The following is a 20,736-nucleotide window of genomic DNA, read 5'->3' as shown; positions in this document are numbered from 1 at the left end:
ACTTCCCGCCTTTTTTGCTTTTTTTTTTTATTAAAAAAAATTCGTTCTTTGCAGGCAGGCACCGCGTTTCACCAGTCTGGGCTTCCTTTTGCTCTTGATGTGCTCATTCTGGCCTGGGAACTTTTTCTTGTCATTCAGTCTCCCCGGAGTCTCCCAAAAACAACTTTCTAAAGCTTTCGTTGAAGTAAAACCTCTAGTAAAGCACTGGTAAGCATGGGTTAAATAACCTCTGTGAAACAAAAAATTATTAAATCAAACTTGGGACCACTCTATCCGGCGACACGCTATGTTATTGTTCATTTTGTGATGTTTCCAGAAACGCTCCAAATTAGCCCCGTTGTAAGTCTAGTCCCTCCACTTCCAGAGGGCCTTCACTTTTTAAATACTCAGTTTTCCAGTTGTTCTTGTGTTCTTGTACTTATCTGGAGCAAGAGCTCTGTGTGTGTGTCTGAGTGTCTGTGCATGTATGATTGTGTGGGTTGTGAATTCCTTCAGGAGAACAGTAATATGTCATTTAACTTCTTCATCTTCTTTCTTGTTCCATCTTGAGTCCTAGTCTCACTAAATATCTATAATCACAGAAGTCCCTCAATAAATGTTGTGAACTTACTGAATCGCTGGCGGTTTTTTACTCAGGCAGCATTCCCATGACTGCAGTAAAAACTTTACCAGGGGAAGAAAGACAGGACAGGGGCACACAGCTGTTCAGCTCTAGACTAGTTCAAATCTAGAGCATGTCTATTTAATAAGAAAGCCTGATAAAAAGCAATTGATGAAGAAAATAAATAGCTTTAAATGTAAACTTTGTTAGGAGTTTCTGTCAAATTTTAAATAGGTTTTGAAATAGCAGGATAGTTTGCCACATGAAAATGTAGTCTCCAGTTTAATTGAAACATTTTGTGTGTATGTGTTTCATGAGGGTCATTCAACCAAATAAGTGATTACCAACGATATCGCTTGATTGCTTTTTTAAAAATAAGTATGAATAAGATTTTTGCTTCCGTTTTTTCATTTAAAACTCCCTGGCCTAACAATTAAACTATAACACCAAAAAGCAAGTTTGAAAAGAAGCAGAGGACATTACCCTTTGTCTTGCATTCAAGGAAACTTATTTTATTCTGGAAACAAAGAATATCTGCTTGCATGCATAAGAGATTAGAAACAAAACAGTGGTGTCATTCCCAAGGACGAGGTGGAGCTAATGTATTTTCATCAGACGTCTTGAGAAGGCTTTTGAATTTTATTTTTGAAATTCACTCAGCTAGACAAAACCACAGTAGAGAGCAAATAGTGTGCTGGATCTCAGTAATCCAGGTGACAGTCCTAGTGACTGACTTGGGAGCAAAGAAATGTACAAATTCTGAATGAGGCAAGAAAAGGCTTCTATTAACTCTCTACCAGATTTCTGCAGGGGAATTTCTGCAAACTTCGGCTCATTACAATGAGGTAGTGAGTGCAGTTCCACAGACACCTAGTGAAATTCCCGATTAACTAGCAACAAACCCAGCTTCTTATACATCTGATGCTATTGTGTTTACCTAGTAGTCAGCAAAAAACAGAACACTGTACTATTATTTTCCTAAGTAAAAGCGAGCGAATGCAAATCCAAATTATCCAAGTTGTGCCTTAAAAAGGGCACACATTGAAAAAAAAGCAACAGTGGGAACTGCCCAGTTTGTTGTCTGAATTAGATACAAATTTACACACCCAAATGACTAAAATAGTGAAAGTGATAGGTTAGTGTATTGATGCATCATCACTGTCTAGAATGCAGAACTTAACGAGCAGCCTGATTTTGAGAACAATTACTTGTAACGAAAGCTGTGCTGGTTACCCCCAAAATAAATAAATAAATAGAAGAGTCCTTTGTGTATAACACCAATTAATTACTTTTTTTTTCAGCGAGGCTAGTTCTTAAATGTCTGTGCTGCTATTTATATCTGACCACATCCAGGAGTGCTGTGAAATATGTATTGCTTAAATGCCTTCTCAGGGTGCTATCTGCAACTTGTGGTTTTCAGTTTTCCTTAAAGCCATTCAAAAAAACCAAAACAAAACATATATAAGACTCTAATGTAAGAGGTATTAAGATTCTTGTGTTCTTCATAATTAATAAAAACAAATACCTAGACCTAGCTAGACAGTTTGTAAATCAATTTCTCCAGTTACTACCCACCCCCCTCCGAATAGGGATTCAATTATAAACACAGTGATTCTCAGGTATAGCAAGGTTTTTTCCTTGTAAGGACTCAAAATACAACTGTATTTTCTTTAGCTTCAAAACAGCCCTGTGGTTCTGAGCCAATCTGAAATAGGAGATGATGGTGGTTGGCAACTGTGTCGCTGGGTACCCCTCCTTGCCTTTTGGGAGTGGGGTAGGGTCAGCCAGCTGTCAGGGGCTGGAAGAGGCTTTGACTGCTGGCGTCCATCTGACTCTGTGGCTCCCAAAAGTCTGACCACTGGTTGGCTCATCCACTCCTTCCATTCTGAGTTCTCTGACGGAACCGCCCCTTGGGGTTAAGACCTGCACAATTATATCACTCATTCCTCTTCTCCACCTAGTGATGGAGCAAGTTCTGAATTTTCCAGAACAGTTCTTTTTGCAGGTGAGTGTGTTATGTGTTGTATGCCCTACAGCGGCTGAATTCCTCACCTCTTGTGAATTTGCTCTTGGATCAGGCAACTACATCCCCTGTGGGGTTCTATGTCTGGATCTGAAGTTCAGGAAAGAAAGTCACTGTAGGGAGCACCTCAAAAGAAATGAGAATAGGGACTGTGTTTGGGTGGGCTGTCTCTGAGTGGCATTTTCCTTCTTTTCTGTGTTTTTCCAAGATGTCTGTGACATCTCTTCAGCGAATGGCGATCTACATCACGGTTGACAGTGCAGAATCTGAGGTCCCAGAATCTGTACAGGTTCAGCCCTTAGTGCTGTAAGATGTTAAGAGACTCACCCTCACCAGGTAGCCACGGGTCTTCTCTGTAAAACTATGCCAGTAAGAGTGCTGTGAAGACCAAGACAATATAATAAAGAGTTTTTACACTGCCCAATTCAGAGCAATTACTAATGAGCCTTAGCTATTATTGTTAGTTAGCTGCATTTAAGAAATAATAAAACACAAAAGCAAAGTGTTTTCTCATGATTATTGTGCCTTGAATTCTCATAGTATTGATCATTTCTTTGGTTTAGGAGATTAAGACAGAAGGTTTTTCTTAAACTCATTTTAAAAATAATAACAACTATAGACTCTAATGCAAGAGGTGCGTTAAGTTTCTTGTTTTCTTCATAATTAATCCAAACAAATATTAAATATGAATTCGGGCACACTAAATATGAATTTGGTGATGTGCTTAGGACATTTTTCAAGAAGGGCATACTTGAAACTCTTAATAGCTGTTTCCTCTATGGGACAGGATGGGTCAGGAGAAGGAAGAAAAACTTTATAATTTGTAATTTCTAATCTCATTTGAATTTTTCTGCACACAGAGTGATAACTTTTACATAACTTATTATAATAACTCACTAACCCATAAGTGGAAAGACGTTTTCCAAATTAACTAGCAGAGCACAGGATCCTGAGAGACATGGTATAAATGAAGCAGTCATGTTGGAAACACAGAGAAGCCCTTGGCCCATCTAAGAGTGTCATGTGGATGCACTGGGCCATTGACTGATTCAGGGCTCCAGACCTCATCACTGACTGCAGCATGCCCTGATGCAATTTGGGCTCAGTCAGCTCTGATGTTAGTCATTCATCTGTCCACTAGGGTGCTTTGTACCCTTGGGGAAGTCACATAATCCCTCTGTGCAACGATTTTTCTCACTGAATATCTTTTTAAAAGGGGGATCACAATGTTTTCTCCTCCATTTCTTCACATCAACATGTGCTATGAATATTACATAAACTCTGACACAGAGTTCAGTCAGAAGCTATTCTTCTCTCTAACCTTGAGAAAAAGTAATAGTCTTCTCATTACCCTTAATTACAGGCTAAATGATCACTAATAATTTAGCTTTCCATTGTGGTCTTACTTTTTGCAGTTTCAAAATTATTTTTAAATTTGAGGATGTTTCTCCTGTACCTTCTCTGGGTTTGGCATGACTCACGGTTGTAGTACCCGGCTCTGCATATTCCAGAGAAAGTCTGTTTGACTGGCACAGTGGCCTCCTCCCCACCCTCTTTGCATCTATTTGTGGGTTGGTGTAAGGGGCACAATTCAGGAGAGACAGAGGAAGTCTTGGTATTTCTTGCCCATCCTTTTCTCTTCTTCTCTTACTTCCAATCTCACCAGCACATTCTTCCCACATTTCGGATAAATTCTATGTTCATTTCCATTGAAGACCCTTCTCACCTAATTATCACTGCAATGATCTAACAGGCAAATCATCCAAACTGTTCTCTTACCTAGACCTCCTAAAGTGCTGGTATTACAGGCATGAACCACCACACTCAGCTTTCAGTGACTACTATAAACTGATTAAACTCTCCAATGAACAAACAAATACTGACAGAATAGATTTTTTAAAAAAAGACATGATTCTACTATGTGCTGTCTACCAGAGATTCACTTTAGATGAAGAGATCAAATAGGTTGAAAGTGAAAGACTAGGAAAAGGTATTCTGCCCAAACAGTAACCAGAAGACAACAAGGGTGGGTATAAATAAGCCAGTCACAAAAAAGACAAATACCATACCCTATTAACAACATGTGCTGCACTTAATAGATACATGGAATTATGATCACAATCCCCTAGATTCATGACAGAAGAAGCAAAACTAATTACCTTTTGCAAACTGGCAATATGTGGGTACTGGTTTATGGAACTCATGAATAGTATGCCAGCTGAGGCTCCATTTCTTAATCAAACAGAGTTATGTGCATCTCAAAAGTGGAACCAACAGATACACAATTTCAGACGAGAAATAGATCAATTCCAACAAAGAGAGAATGAATAGATCAAAAGAGGGATGGAAAGGTGAGGTTATGATGAGTTGGAAGTGAAAATTGAATTGGGAAAGTGCTTTGTTACAGATTATAAAGGAGAAAGACCAATAATTACTTCATATTATTGAAATTCATTTCATAAGTACAGACTAAGTTGTGAAAAGTTATGCTTCTTGAAGACAAATCTTAGTCTTAACCCAAGCTAATGAGAACAAAAACATCACAATGGATGGAGGTGTGGATTGGGGGCTAATATGTCTTTCCGCATGTCCTTAATAACCAATTGTGATTGGAGATGGAAGATTGGGGGTTGAGTTTATGCCCTCCCCGTCAATTTTCTACATGGCAGTCAAAATGCTTTTCTAAAAAAACCTCAAATATAATCGTGCCCCTACCCGAGTTAAAAGCTAATCAGTAGCTTCTCATTTTTCTAAAAATTCAAACTCTGTCATATGCTCTATACATAGGAGATCTATGTCCAGGTTTGACTGGGATGTTCTGGTTTGTGCCTCTTGTCTTGATATGATTTTTTTGGATAACACATTCTCTATCATGGTGAAATATGCATAAAATGAAATTTACCACCTTAACCATTTTTAAGTGTATAGTTCAATGGTATTAAGTAAATTGTTGCAACCATCTTTAGAACTGGCATCAATAAATAACAGTTAAAAGGAAGAACAAACTATTACTATTATTATTCACAGATGACTTTTCATATTGCAAAACTGAAAGTCTGTGTCCATTAAATGCTTACTCTCCATTCTCCTCTTCCCCAGTCCCTGGGTACCACCAAACCTTTTGTCTCTATAAATTTGACTACTCTAGGTAGCTCATAGAAATGGAATCCCACAGTATTTATCTTTTTTGTGACTGATTTATTTATACCCACCCCTGTTGTCTTCTGACTACTGTTTGGGCAGAATATCTTTTCCTAGTCCTTCACTTTCAACCTATTTGATCTCTAGTTCTAAAGTGAATATCTGGTAGCACATAGTCGGATCATGTTTTTAAAAATCTATTTGGTCAATCTTTGTTTTTGGATTGGAGAGCTTAATCAATTTACATTTATCATAGTCAACTGAAGAGGAGGGATTTATTTGTGTAATTTTGCTATTTGTTTTCTACAAGCCTTGTAATTTTTTTGTACCACATTTCTTTCCTTACTGTTCTTTGGTGTTTAGTTGATTTTTTTTTTTTTTAGGTAAAATATTTTAGCTCCTTTTATATTTTTTTGTGGTTATCATAAAAATTACATTTAGCATTCTAATGTCATAACACTCCAATATGAATTTATACAAGCTTAACTTCAATAACATACAAGAATCCTGCTCCTATACAGCTTCTTCCCTACCCCTTGTAGTTACTGATGTTACAAAATTACATGTTTATATATTGTATGTCCCAAAACATAAACCAATAATTTAAAAAATTCATTCATCTCTTATATTATGTAGAAAACAAAGTTGAGTTACAAACCAAAGTTATAATGACAGTAGCTTTTAAACGAATAGTTTTTGCTGAATGTTCTTTTATTAGTTTCAACAGATTGCCTGTAGTTTCTTGAATTTTCCATACAGTCCAATTTTCCATCCAAGTCATCCATGAATAATAATAATAATAATAGTTTGCTGCTTCTTTTTTAACCCTTATTTACTGTATGCCAGTGTCTGGTCTTATTGCCCTGACAAGGGCCCTGAGTACAATATTCAGTAGAAAGAGTAATGGCAGATATCTATATCTTGTTACCAACTTGTATCATCTTAAGGAAGTTCCTTTATTTCATACTTCATTAAATTTTTTTAAAACTTGGATGACTATTGAATTTTAATAAATGTTTTCCCTGCATCTTTAAAAAATAAAAAATAAACCAGTTAATTGTTTTAAAAAAATTATTATTTTCTTAAATCATGTGGAATACAAAAAGTGGAGTTACAAACCCAAGGTAAAACAATACTAGCTCTTATAACTGCCCATGTATTTACCTTTACTGAATTCTTTATTTCTTCATACAGCTTCATGTTACTCTCTGGTGTCCTTTCATTTCAACCTTAAAGACTCCTTTTAGCAGTTCTTGCAGGACAAGTGTATTGATAATACATTTCCTCAGCTTTTGTTTATCTGGGACTATCTTAATTTCTCTCTCACCCTCAAAGAACAGTTTTACTGAACATAGAATTCTTGCTTAAGTTTTTTTTTCTTTTCTTGAATATATCAGCTCATTGCCTTCCAGTCCCCAGAGTTTCTGATGAGAAGTCTGTTGATAATCTTATTGAATATTCCTTGTATATGGTAAGTTACTTACTTCTCTCTTGTAGTTTTAAAGATTCTTTCTGGAGCTAGGATTAAGAGAGCTGACTTGTGATAGCTAGAGTGAGTTTCTCCTATGGAGTAAACAAAGAGAGAGTTTCCTCAGTATCCAGAGAGGAGCGAGTGTGGCTTATGATTCTTCAAAGCAGAAATAATAAACCCAGAGTGCAAAGAAGAGAAAAATCCATTGATCTGGGCTGAAACTAGCCAAACTCCTGCCTGCACCATCTCAGTCCACCGGCAGCCTCCAGACACAATGGAGAAGGTGAATGAGGGGAACTTAGGAGTTCTGTGCTCCTCCCATGAACTTGCAGGGACCATGAGTCTTGCAAGATTCCAGTCCCTCACAGGAAACTGCCTTACTTACAACCATGCTCTGCTGAAGCCCATATACAGTGGTGTAGGAAAAAAAATGCCTTGAGCAGTGCCAGCCACCATTCTCCAGAACTCAGCCTTTGTGGGCAGTGTGGCTGCTTTCTAACTGGCCTGGGAGGAGTTGGACCCCAAGGACAAACTCCATGGCTGCATACAGTTCCTCACTGGGGTGGGCCATCTTGAGAACACCTAAGGCACTGAGAGCAGCTGCCCTTTGACCACTGAAAGGCAGATAGATTTCCTGAGGCTAAGGTAGAGAACTGGGTGGGACTTGCTGCCATAGCAACCTCTCTTCTGTTCCTGCCTTGCTCCCTCCTAATCCCCACGGGGGTGGTCAAGAGTGCAGTCTTGTGGGGTCCTCAAGTTCCTTCTCATACCCACTGCGTTCCCCTTGAAGGCTCAAAACAGACAGAGAACTTGGGTAATCTCTCGAGCCCTGCCTTTGGCCCAGGGTGGCTATGCATTTCCTTGGACCAACACACACCAAGTAGAAAGCCCACAGCCACCATCACAGCTGACTCTCTCTCACAAGAACCACCTCCTGGCCAGAGGTCAACATGAAATAAAGGAACTTCCTTGGGATGCTACAAATTGTTATACAAGTCAACCACATCAGATATAATACCTCGGTTTTGTGGAAAGCCTCATCCCACACCCCAGCTAACGCCACTTTCCAAGCCACTCCAGCCACTCAGGATGCTGTGAGCTAGTGCACAGCTGGCAATTGAGCAATAAGTGCCCACGTCAGCCACCTGACAACCTCAAATAAGAAGAAATAGCCTACCCAAATGAGAAGGAACCAGAAAAATCCTTGTGAGAATATGAAAAACAGAGTTCCCTAACACCCCCAAAAGACCACACCATCTCTTCAGCAACGAACCCTAAACAAAATGAAATCTTTGAAATTTCATGCATAGAATTTAAAAGGTTGGTGATAAAATTCTTTGGTGAACTTCAGGACAAAATCGAAAATCAACAAAAAGAAATTTTGAAAGACTATTCAGTACATGAATGAAATATTATCCAAAGAGACAGACACTTTAAATTGAAAACAGCTGAAATTCTGGAAATGACTCATTTAAGGAAGAACAAAATGCAGTGGATTTTTAACAGTAGATTAGAACAAGCAGAAGAAAGGAATCTTTTGAAAGACAACGCTTTTGAATTGACCCAATCAGACTACAAAAAATTAAATTAAAAAAAATTAGGAAAAAAATAAAAAAAGAATCAAGAGAACAGAACAAATCTCCACATAATTTGGGAATATATAAAACACCCAAACCTAGGAATCATAGGTATTGCCAAGGAAGATAAGGAAGCAACAGGTTTGGAAAACTTATTTGAGGGAATAATGGAGGAAACCTTTTTCGATCTTGCCAGAGATCTAAACATTCAGATAAAGAAACCAGAAGACTCCTCAGAAAAGTCACTGTAAAAAGGTCATCCCCAAGACATATAGTCATCTGGTTATGCAAAGTTAATATGACAGAAAAAATTTTAAGAACAGTGAGACAAAAACATCAAATAACTTACAAAGATAAATCTTTCAAACTAACAGCTGACTTCTTAGAAGAAACCCTACAATCCAGAAGGGATTGAGGCCCTATCTTCAATCTCTTCACACAGAACAACAGTCAGTCAAGGATTTTATATCCTGTGAAACTAAGTTTCATAAATGAAGGGGAAATGAAGTCTTTCCCAGACAATCAAATGTTGAGGGAACTTGTCACCACTAGACTGGCTATATAAGAAATACTGAAAGAAGTTCCAAATACAAAAAGTCAAAATACACCAGTAAAAAAGGTTGGAAACTATAAAATTTACAGGCCTTATGGAACATCAACACAACAGAAAAAATACATAAATAAATAAAGCAAACAGATAGCAATCAATATGATGAATGGAATAGTACTTTGCATATTATGAACTCTGAACATAAATGGTCTCAATGCCCCACTACAAAGATACAGACTAGGCGAAAGGATAAAAAAACACAACCCAGATATCTGCTGCCTTCAAGAGACCCACTTAGTTCACAAAGACTCCTATAGACTCAGGGTAAAGTGGTGGAGAAAAATATTCCACACAAATAGAAACCAAAAACGAACAAGATTAACTATTCTCATATCAGATAAAACAGGCTTTAAATTAACAACAGTAAAAAAGTACAAAGATGGTTATTATATGATGATAAAGAGATAAATCCAAATAGAAGATGTAATAAAGTTAAATATATATGTGCCTAACCACACCCAGTTTTATAACAAAAATTCTACTAGACTTAAAAACACAAAACTGTAGACAATGATGCAATAATAGTAAGGATCATCAACACTCCATAGCAATAAATCATCAAGGCAGAAAGTCAACAAAGAAATATTGGAGTTAAACTAGACTCTAGAGAAAATGGAACCAGCAGACATCTATAGAACATTCCATCCTCAAACTATAGATACATTTTTCTCATCAGCACATGAAACATTCTCCAAGATAGACCACAAATCAAATCTCAATAAATCAAAATCATATCAAGCACCTTCTCAGGCCACAGTGGAATAAAACTAGGAATTAATTGCAAGAACTTGTGAAACCAAACAAAAACATAGAAGATAAACAGTCTGTTCCGAAATGATTATTGGGTCAACAATGAAATCAAGATGGAAATTAGAAAATTCCTTGAAATGAGTGACAACAATGAAAAAAGTTATCAAAACCTCTGGGACACAGCCAAAGCTGTGTTCAGAGGAAAATTTATAGCACTTAAAGTCTACATTAATAAGACTGAATGATCACATATTGACAGCCTGACATCACACCTCAAGGATAGTTCCTTGAGGCATAAACAAACCAAACCCAAGGCTAGCAGACAGAAAGAAAGAATGACGATCAGAACTAAGTAAAATTGAAATAAAAAAAAATTACAATGGATCAATGAAACAAAAAGTGGATTCTTTGAAAAGATAAATAAGATTGATAGATCACTAGGTACATTAATTAAGAAACAAAGAGAAACGATTCAAATTAGATCAATGAGGAATGAAAATGGAGCCATTACAACAGTTAAGATGGAAGTTCAGAAGATCATCCAAGACTAATACAAACAACCTTGTGCAAACTAGAAAATCTAGAGGAAATGGATAAATTCTGGGAAACATACAGTCCTCCAACCTTGATCCAGGAAGAAATAGAAACTCTGAACAGACCAGTAATGAACAGCAAGATTAAAGCAGTAATTAGAAGTCTCCCAACAAAAGCAAGTCCAGGACCTGATGGACTCACAGCTGAATTCTACCAGACCTTCAAATAAGAATTGGTACCAATTTTTCTGACTCTATTTCACAAGACTGAAGAGGAGGGAATTCTCCCTAACTCATTCTATGAAACTCTGATACCAAAACAACAGCAACAAATTTTTAAAAAGCACTACAGACCAATATCCTTTATGAACATAGACATAAAAAACCACAACAAAAATATTAGCAAACCAAATTTAAAAGCACATAAAAATTATATATATATATATAATAGTAGGAATCTTCAACATTCCATGGCTAGCAATAGACAGATCATCAAGGCAGAAAGTCAACAAAGAAACACTGGAGTTAAAATTATATATTTTAACCAAGTGGGTTTTATCCCAGAGTTGCAAGGGTGATTCAACATATGCAAGTCAATACATGTGATCCACTATGTAAGCAGAAGTAAAAACAAAAATCATATGACCATTTCTATGGATGCAGAGAAAGCATTTGATAAAATCCAGCATCTCTTCATGATAAAAAAAATCCTCAGCAAAATAGGCATAGAGGGAATGTTCCTCAGAATAATAAAAGGCATATATGACAAACCCACAATCAATGCCATCCTGCATGGAGGAAAGTTGAATGCATCCCCCACTCTCTCAGAACTGGAACAAAGCAAGGATGCCCATATTCGCCATTTCTATTCAACATAGTACTGGAAGTTTTAGTCAGAGCAATCAGGCCAGAAAATAAAGTATCCAAATTGTAAATAAGAGAAATCAAACTATCTCTGTATGCCAAAGATATAATCTTACACCTAGAGAATCCTAAAGACTTCTCCAAAAGACCCCTGGGCTTGATAAATGAATTTGATGAAGTCTGAGCATACAAAATCAACACACACAAATCAGTAGCACTGCTATACACCAATAACGACCAAGCTGAGAATCAAATAAAGAACTCAACTCCATTTACAATAGCAGCCAGAAAGCTAAAATACCTAGGAATATATTTAACCAAGGAAGTGAAAGAGCTCTACAAGGAGAACTACAAAACTGCGATGAAAGAAATTGTAGAGGACACAGATAAATGGAGAAACATTCCATGCTCATGGACTAGAAGAATTAACATTGTGAAAATGACCATATTACCCAAGTAATCTACAGATTCAATGCAATCCCCATCAAACTACCAATATCATTTTTTCACAGAATTAGAAAAAAAATCCTAAAATTCATGTGGAACCAAAAAATAGCCAGAATAGTCAAAGCAATCTTAAGCCAAAAACAAAACAAAACAAAAAAAGAAATAAGCCAAAAAACAAAGCTGTAGGCTTCACATTACTCAACTTCAAATTATACTACAAGGCAACAGTTAGGTACCGGTACAAGAGCCAACACTGGTACAATGGAACAGAATAGGGAATCCAGAAATAAACCCAAATACCTATAGCCAACTGATCTTTGAAGCAGACAGAAACATACACTAGGAAAGGACACTCTATTCAACACACGGTGCTGGGAAAATTGGATAGCTACATGCAGAAAAATGAAACTTGATCTCTGTCTCTTTCCATATACAAAATTAACTCAAAATGGATTAAACCATAAAAATACTAGACAAAACCTATGGAAAACTCTTGTGCTCATTGGCTTAGGCAAAGAATTTATGGCTAAAAACGCAAAAGAAAATGCAACAAAAACAAAAATAACTAAGTGAGACTTAATTAACTAAAAGGCTTCTGCACAGCAAAAGAAATAACCAACAAAGGAACTAGGCAACATAAAGAATGCAAGAAGACATATGCAAACTACACATCAGCAAACCCTGAGGAAGGGGAAGAGTCTGATTTTCAAAGTTGCCGTATTATTAGATTCAAATGTCCTGTTTTCAAGATTTGTTTAAATTCCAATAGCATAGGAGGGTACTAATAGTTTTGGTCTGGGTTTTAAGTGTACTAATTGTACACTTAAAATTGTAGAGGACACATATACAGAATCTACAAAGAACTCACACAAATCAGCAAGCAAAATGCAAAAACCCCTATTAAAAAGTGGGAAAAGGACATAAACAGACATGTCTCAAAATAAGATATACAAATGGCCAACAAACATATGAAAAAATGTTTAGCATCACTCCTCATCAGGGAAATGCAAATCAAAACCACAATGAGATACCACATTGCACCAGTCAGAATGGCCACTATTAAAAAATCAAAAGACACCAAGTGTGGTGGCTCACACCTAAAATCCCAGCACACTGGGAGGTGAGGTGAGAGAATTGTCCGAACCCAGGGGCTTGAGACCAGCCTGGGCAATCTGGCGAGTTCTTGTCTCTACAATAAGTCAAAAATGTAGCCGGGCATAGTGGCATGCACCTGTGATTCCAGCAACTTGGAAGGCTAAGGATTGCCTGAGCCCAGCAGGTCAAGGATGTGGTAGTCATGAACGTGCCACTGCACTCCAGCCTGGGTGACAGAGTGAGACTCCGACTCAAAAAGAAAAAAATGCTGGCACAGATGCAGAGAAAAGAAATGCTTTTACACTATTGGTAGGAGTGTAAATTAGCACAACCTCTATGAAAAGCGGTATGGAGGTTTCTCAAACAACTAAAAGTAGATCTATCATTTCACCTAACAATCCCACTACTAGGTATTCTCAAAGGGATAGAGGTAACAAAGATACCTGCACTTGCATGTTCATTGCAACACAATCCACAAATTGCAAAGATGGTGAACTCAGCCTAAATGCCAATCAACTGACCAGCAGCTAATGAAAATGTGGTATATATACACTGTGGAATACTATCCAGTCATCAAAAAGAATGAAATAATGTCTTTGGCAGCAATTTGGATGGAATCAGAGAACATCATCCTAAATGAACTACCTCAGGAGCAGAAAACCAAATACCGCATGTTCTCACTTATAAGTGGGAGCTAACTAAGGATACGGAGAATGGTATAATGGACACAGGAGACTCAGAAGGGGTGGAGGGACAAAAGATCACCTATCAGGTACAACATGCACAGGTGAGGGTTGTGTGTACACTTAAAACCCAGACCAAAACTGTCGGTACCCTCCTATGCTATTGGAATTTAAACAAAAATTGAAAACGGGATATTCGAATCTAATAATATGGCAACTTTGAAAATCAGACTCTTCCCCTTCCTCGGGGTTTACTGATTTTTAAAATTTTTGTTCTTTTATGCTTTAGGCTTTCTCTGTTTCAGGGATCAGCATGAGGTGTAAACTTAAGGTCTTTTCAGGTCTTTTTAAAGGCCTGCGTCTATCCCTGGGCACGTACTGTGACTTTCTAAGTTCCCAATTATGTGGCTGCTTCTGAATGTCATAGACCTTAGATGTCTGGCTCCCGAAAGAGAAGAAAAATGAAGTAGAGAGGACATTGGCCCTTTAAATCATTTGGAAGATGCTTCCGTCAGAGGAGAAGGGGATTGTGATGGTCAGGGGAGGAGTGCAACAATGGTTGACTGACTATATGTCTTCAATTCCAAGGTCAGAAGCAGCAGTCAACAATCATAATACAGATCTTCAGTTGCTGGAGGCCAGGGTCCTCCTTGCTTACCCTGCCTCCCACAAGCTGCCTGCAAGCTGCTCTAGGCTCGTGTGCATGGCTGCCTGCCCCGGGACTGGAGGATGTGTGACTGCTATGAGCTGAAATGGATAAAAACTGATGACAATTTACTGTCCAAGTCTTCCCCTGGAAGTTGCAAACCTTTGAATGTACTCCAAAGTTCCAAAATAGTTGCACCAGACAGATTCTGCCAGTGCAATTATTGTCTAAGTGGGGAGACAGATTCCTGGTGCTTCCTACTCTGCCGTCTTCCCAGAATTTTCTCCACTCCTGGTGTGATTTTCTATTTTTTGATGGCATCCTCTTCTTGCAGTGAGCATCCAGTTTGAACACTACCTAGGAAACCTGTATCATCAACCCATCAACCTCATCTCATGGTTTCCTCACCTCCATCACTGCCAGCCAGCTAAACGACTAGTTGCTCCCATCGGGCTCTCCTCTTCCCGCCTCTTAGTAATAGATCTCTCAGTTGTTAGCGGAGCCCTAGCAACTAGGTGTGGTACTCGACTAAGTGTTAGACCAAAGGATGTATGCAAAAACCATGGATGCCAGTTCTGAACAGAGTCCTTTAAGGGTGGGGATATGTCCTTTTCCCCTCTTCCTGATTCTGCTGCTTGTAACAGGAATGTGAAGAGAGACTTCTCGTACTATAGGACTGGAGATGGCAAGGCGACTGAGAGTGACAATTGCCACACTGGCCCCAGATCATCTACCGACTGACATTATTTATAAGTGAGAATAAATGTCTCTTTACTTTAAGTCACATTTATTTTAGATCCTTTTGCATACAGCATACCCAAGTAAATCAGGATTTGGTACTAGAAGTGCCTAAAATATGTGGCATTGGCTTCATGGTGAATGTCCACTTCAAGGACTCAGAAATTGTGGCTGGAGGATCAGTGTCCCCATCCATGGTACAGCAAAATGCGTGGTTAAACCATCTTTGCAATAGCATGGGCGTCAGATCACCTACTGACCAAATCTTAACTCCAGGGGAAATTGGTTGGAGAAACAGCGAATTCTGATGGGTATTGACTGCTTCTTGCTGCTTTTTTGCAAAAGGCCTAAAAGGGAGAGATGAACTCGTGCTGGAGATAGTCAGTTGGCAAGCCGTGATGGAAGGAGATTTTGTTCTGCAAAGGACAGGTCCCAATGTCTACAGCGTAAAATTTAAGTTGACTGAGAGACTGCTTTAAAAAGCCAGTTGTTAAGGAAAAAAAAAAAGCCAGCTCTTCCTGTGCCCCCAAATGAAGCCCCTGTGACTCAAGCCACAGGCTTAGGAAGAGATAAGTTTGTGACCCAAAGCCTTTTTCAGGTACCTCTGTTGTTTGAGGTTTATTTTTCACCAGAAAATGAAGGCGAGAAGGAGAAGAAGGTACAGAAGGAAGAGAAGGAGAGGAAGGAAGGGGAGAAAAGAGAAGAGAGAAGGGGAGGAGAGGGGACATGCCAGTCCAGTGTCGAACACTAGATCAACTGTGGCTTTCCTTCTTAAGCCTGTTGTTTCAGAGTGTCTCAAACTGCTGTCATTCAACTGCAAGAAGAAGAGATTGATAGAGCACAGGGCAAGTAAAAAAACAAAAAACCAAACCAAAACAAACCAAAACAAAACAAAGCTTCAGGCTCAGAAACTGTGGCTCATTGGTTGAAGTCACTTGCGTGTGGGATTTATCAGGAGCAAACCAGTGGGGAAACGACTGAGTTTTTGAGGTAACTATATTGCCAAAGAAGTCAGAGGTGTGTCCTGCTCAAGCCTGTGACCATTCAACCCATAAAGTCACCTGTAGGACCCTGACAAGGCACTGGCAGGAAGTGAGCTCTGAAAGCTGAACAACTGCCAACGAGGACAAATGCACCCACGGTCATCTCAGATGCTGCCACAGAGAGGACTGGGTCAAGTCCAGCAGGAAAGTCCAAGAACACTGAAGACAATGTGGAGGGGAGCTCTTCCCAGAGAGCAGGGTCCAGGGCTGCCAGGTGGACCAATACGGGAATGCCCACACACCATGAGCGCTGTACTCCACAGGCAGGGCACATGCTTAAAGTGTTTTTATGAATGAGTGACTGCTGTATGTTTCTCAACTCTTTCTTTCCAAATCGGGGCATGGATATTATTACATATATTACTTTGTATATTTGTTTTCTAGGGCTTCCATAACAGAGTACCACAAACTAGGTGGCTTATGTGACAGAGGTTTATTGTCTTTCAGTTCTGGAGGCTGGAAGCCTGAGATCATGGTGTTGGCTGGGTTGGTTCCTTTAGAGGCTGTGAACGAGGCTTCTTTCCTCACTTCTGGGGGTTTGCTGGCAATCTTTGGGGTTCCTTGGTCTGTAGCGGCATCACACCGTGTGTGACTTCCTGTTCACATGGTTCTTCCTGTGTGCACGTCTGTGTCCAAATGTTTCTGTCTTATAAAGATACCAGTCATACGGGCTTGGGGCTAGTTAAGCATGGCCTCAGCTTAACTAGCTGCATCTGCAATGACTCTGCTTTCAAATAAGTTGGCATTCCGAGTGACTGAGAATTAGGACTTAAATATATGAATTTGGGGGGACTCAAGTCAAACCATAACACTCTGTTTCTTCTCCTTCATTGTATAATAGGTATGTCAAGGACAAATAATTTGTCGCTTAGTTCATGGGTCACCAGAAAGGAGTTCCACATCTGGGTCTGCTGGGGTGAACTTGGCATTGCCAAGAGGTTCTGAAACCTTGAACAAGATGCAGCATCCAGATTTAAGCCTTTGAAATTTAATCACTTTGGAAGTCAGCAAGTGTGTTCCAAGGAATAGGTCATGCAAACTCTTTGGGTGAAAAGAACAAACCATAGCAGAGATGATTCAGATTATTATTATGCTCTCATAAGAACAGAATCTCTATTTTTTAAAATCCAGATACATGGGTTCCCAGAATAAAGTCAATATTTTCAAGCTCCCTTCAGCAAGAAGTGACTATGTAACTGAGTTTGGGACAGTATGCAACTTCTAGGTCATAGCCTGAAAGGAAGAGGACATGCCTCCCTTCCTTCTCCTGCCCCAACCCCCAATTCTACTGCTTAGAACACAGATGTGGAGGCAGCCATTGTGAGATCCGAGGGCAAGGGTCATGCCGTAGCAAGGTCAGGACAAGAGAAGCCCTGCTCCTTGGACATAAAGCAAAACCACCATCCCAGTCCTGGACTGCTTATTCATGCCATGTTCCAAGAAAGAGAATAACTTCTATGCTACCTGGAGACAAACGTAAGTTTTATGAAGACACTGACCTTCCCTTCGTTCCTTAAAAAGCCAAGTTTCTTCCCACTTTGGAGCCTTGGTTCATACTGTGTCCACTTTCTCCTCTTCCCTAACTCCCATCCCCTGCACATTTTATTTGAACATCTGTTCTTCAGAAAAACCTTCCTGTTACCTGTAGGGTTGTTCAGACCCCTTACAGTATGTGCCCTTACAACCTCTTATGCCTCTCCTTTATAGCATATAAATGGATGATAACTAACCCTAAATGGAGTTATTTGATTAATGAATGAATGGATGGATGGAATTATTTGATTAATCTCTATAACTATAGTTGTTGTCTCTATGACAATGGTTGTCTTAAGTTCCTGAGAGAGAAACAGAACCAATAGAAGGTAAATAAATAGATATTTATTAAAGTAGTGGCTCATGCAATGACGGAGGCTGAGAAGTCTCATAGTCTGCCGTCTGCAAGCCAGAGGCCCAGAAAAGCTGGTGGTGTCATAGTCCAAGCCAGTGGAGCCAATGATGTAAGTCCTGGTCCAAGTCTGAAGGCCTGAGAACCAGAGTACTGATGTCTGAGGGCAGAGGAAGATGGCGATCCCAGCTCAAGAAGAGAAAGAGTAATACCAGCCTTTCTTGTTTTCTTGTTATCTTCAGGCCCTCAATGGCTTGAATGATGGTCACCTACATTGGTAACAGTGAATCTTCTTTCCTCAATCTACTGATTCAAGTGTCAATCTCTTCCAGAAACACTCTCATGGACATACCAAGAAACGATGTTTTTTTTTTGTTTGTTTGTTTGTTTTTGAGTTGGAGTCTCACTCTGTCGCCCAGACTGGAGTGTAGTGGCCATTCCCGGCCACCGCAGCCTTGACCTGCTGGGCTCCGGCGATCCTTCCGCCTCAGCCTTCCGAGTAGCCGTAATTACAGGCATGCACTACCATGCCCGGCTGATTTTTGGATTTATTGTAGAGATGAGGTCTCGCTGCCCAGGCAAGTCTCGAACCCACGGGCTCAGGCAATCCACTCACCTTAGCCTCCCAAAGGCGCGGTAATACAGGCTGAGCCACCGAGCCCGGTGAAACGATGTTTTTATCAGATATCTGGGCATCCCTTAGTTCAGTCAAGTTGACTCATAAGATTGACCTTTATAGCAGTGTAGGACTTGTTTCCTCTGGTGGGCAGTTTCTAAGATGGCCCCAGATTATTCTTGCTACCTGAGCCTAGGACTCACATTCGTATGAAGTCCCCTGCCCTTGAATTTGGGCTGACTACCTCTGCTAGAATATTGTAGAAATAATTAGGGGTCATTTGTGAAACTAAGTAATAAAAAGGCTGCAGCTTGCATCTTGGGTGCTCCTTGGATCCCTCCTGCAAGGAAAGCCAATCACTGAGTAGTAAGGCAGCCACGTGGAGAGAGGCCAATGTGGGAGAGATTGAGAGTAGGTTCTTCAACCCAACTGTGATTTGAGATGAATGCAGCCTCAGCTGACAGCTTGATTGCAACCTCTTGAGAGACTTTGAACCAGAGGCACCCAGGAAAGCCACCGCCGGCCCAGACTCCCGGACCACAGAAACAGTTAGATAACAAGTGTTTGTTGTGTTAAACTGCTCAGTGTTGTGTTACTTTGTTATCCAGCAAGCAGCCATACATACTGTTGCTCTCCACTACAACCTCCCTACCAGTCCTAATGTTTGGCACAGAGTAGGCTGTCAATACCAGTTGAATAGATAATGTATAAATTAATGTATTCTCCAATCACAGGTTCATGTAAAACCCCCATGCTCTCTAAATCTTGAGCTCTTTGTTATGAAAACCAGTTCTATTCATTTTTAAATGAAAATTGAATAAAACCTGATGAGTCTGAGTATCTTATAAACTGTAAGAGATGGCAACGATCTTAACATTGTTTAATTATTTGCTTGTTCTATGTTCTAGAAATAATCTGGGGAAACTGATGATTTTATTCATGTGAAGGGCCACTCTTGCTGTAGGTGCATATTGTGTGTCATTCAGCTTCTGTGGCAATTTACTTCAAGTACTTCACAGTCCAGCATGGAGTGCAGGCAATGTGTGCCTTTGCTGTAAATGGACACACTGGGAGTGGCGATTTGGCATTGGGAGGACCCTAAGTGGAAACCCATACCTAAAGCCTGGTTAGTTGTAAGGTGAAAGTCTTCCGCCAGATACTCACACTCCAAAGGTAAGTGATTCAAATGTTCTCCTCTAAATGTGCCTTGAGGGTCTTCAAGGAGCACAGTAGGTGTTGGAAACGACTTCTCTTTGTCGAAATGAGCCGTATTGAAGAATTCTGGTTGGCTTGAGGGCTTCGAGGACTCGCCACCATCCTTTATGTCCATGAGAATCTGGAGTAATTTGGGCCTTGGCCCCCCACTAAGAGGTGAACCCTGGGTGCCTAGGAGGACTGCCATGAACACCACTGTGTCAGCCACAGAGTGAACTGTTAATTTAGAGTGGAGAACAGAGAGCGAAGACTTCCCTAAGCTTCTCAGAATGGTTCTGTGGGATTCTTTTTTCATCGTTTGTGCTAATAAATGTCTGCCATCATTTTGCCAGACTTGCTTTCTGTGAAACAAGGGGTTTGTGAGGCAGGAGACAAATGGCCTTTATCTACCTTCCATCATTGGACACTACTCAAACTCACCCAAAGAGCCTGACAGTGTTGAACCACTAAATTGTCTTAGGCCAGTTCACAGAAGCAGATGTCTACAGGGCCCAGGTGAACTTCAAGTCTCTCTTTGGCCACATTTCTGCTACCTGAAACAGAGCGCTCTATCAAAACTTGGAAAGACTAATAAAATGATTATATAATGGACTCAACTTGCCCTAGGTCTCCCCAGATGGTGAATTTCAATGGGAATCAATTTGCTAGAAATAACTCAGATGTCCAGGCTCTTGGCTATGCCCTTGTGTGGACCTCCCATGAGCTGCACCCAGCCCTCTAGGCCGGCTGACCTCCTGAGTGATCCTGCTACTTAGCTGTGTACACCTGTGACTCACATGCCCCACCGGCCTGCGTGTC

Source organism: Carlito syrichta, unplaced genomic scaffold, assembly GCF_000164805.1.
Source record: "Carlito syrichta isolate Samal-C Ts95f unplaced genomic scaffold, Tarsius_syrichta-2.0.1 Scaffold95855, whole genome shotgun sequence".
NCBI classification, from domain to species: Eukaryota; Metazoa; Chordata; class Mammalia; order Primates; family Tarsiidae; genus Carlito; species Carlito syrichta.
The sequence above is the reverse complement of the archived record's forward strand: the minus strand, read 5'-3'. Positions refer to the sequence as shown.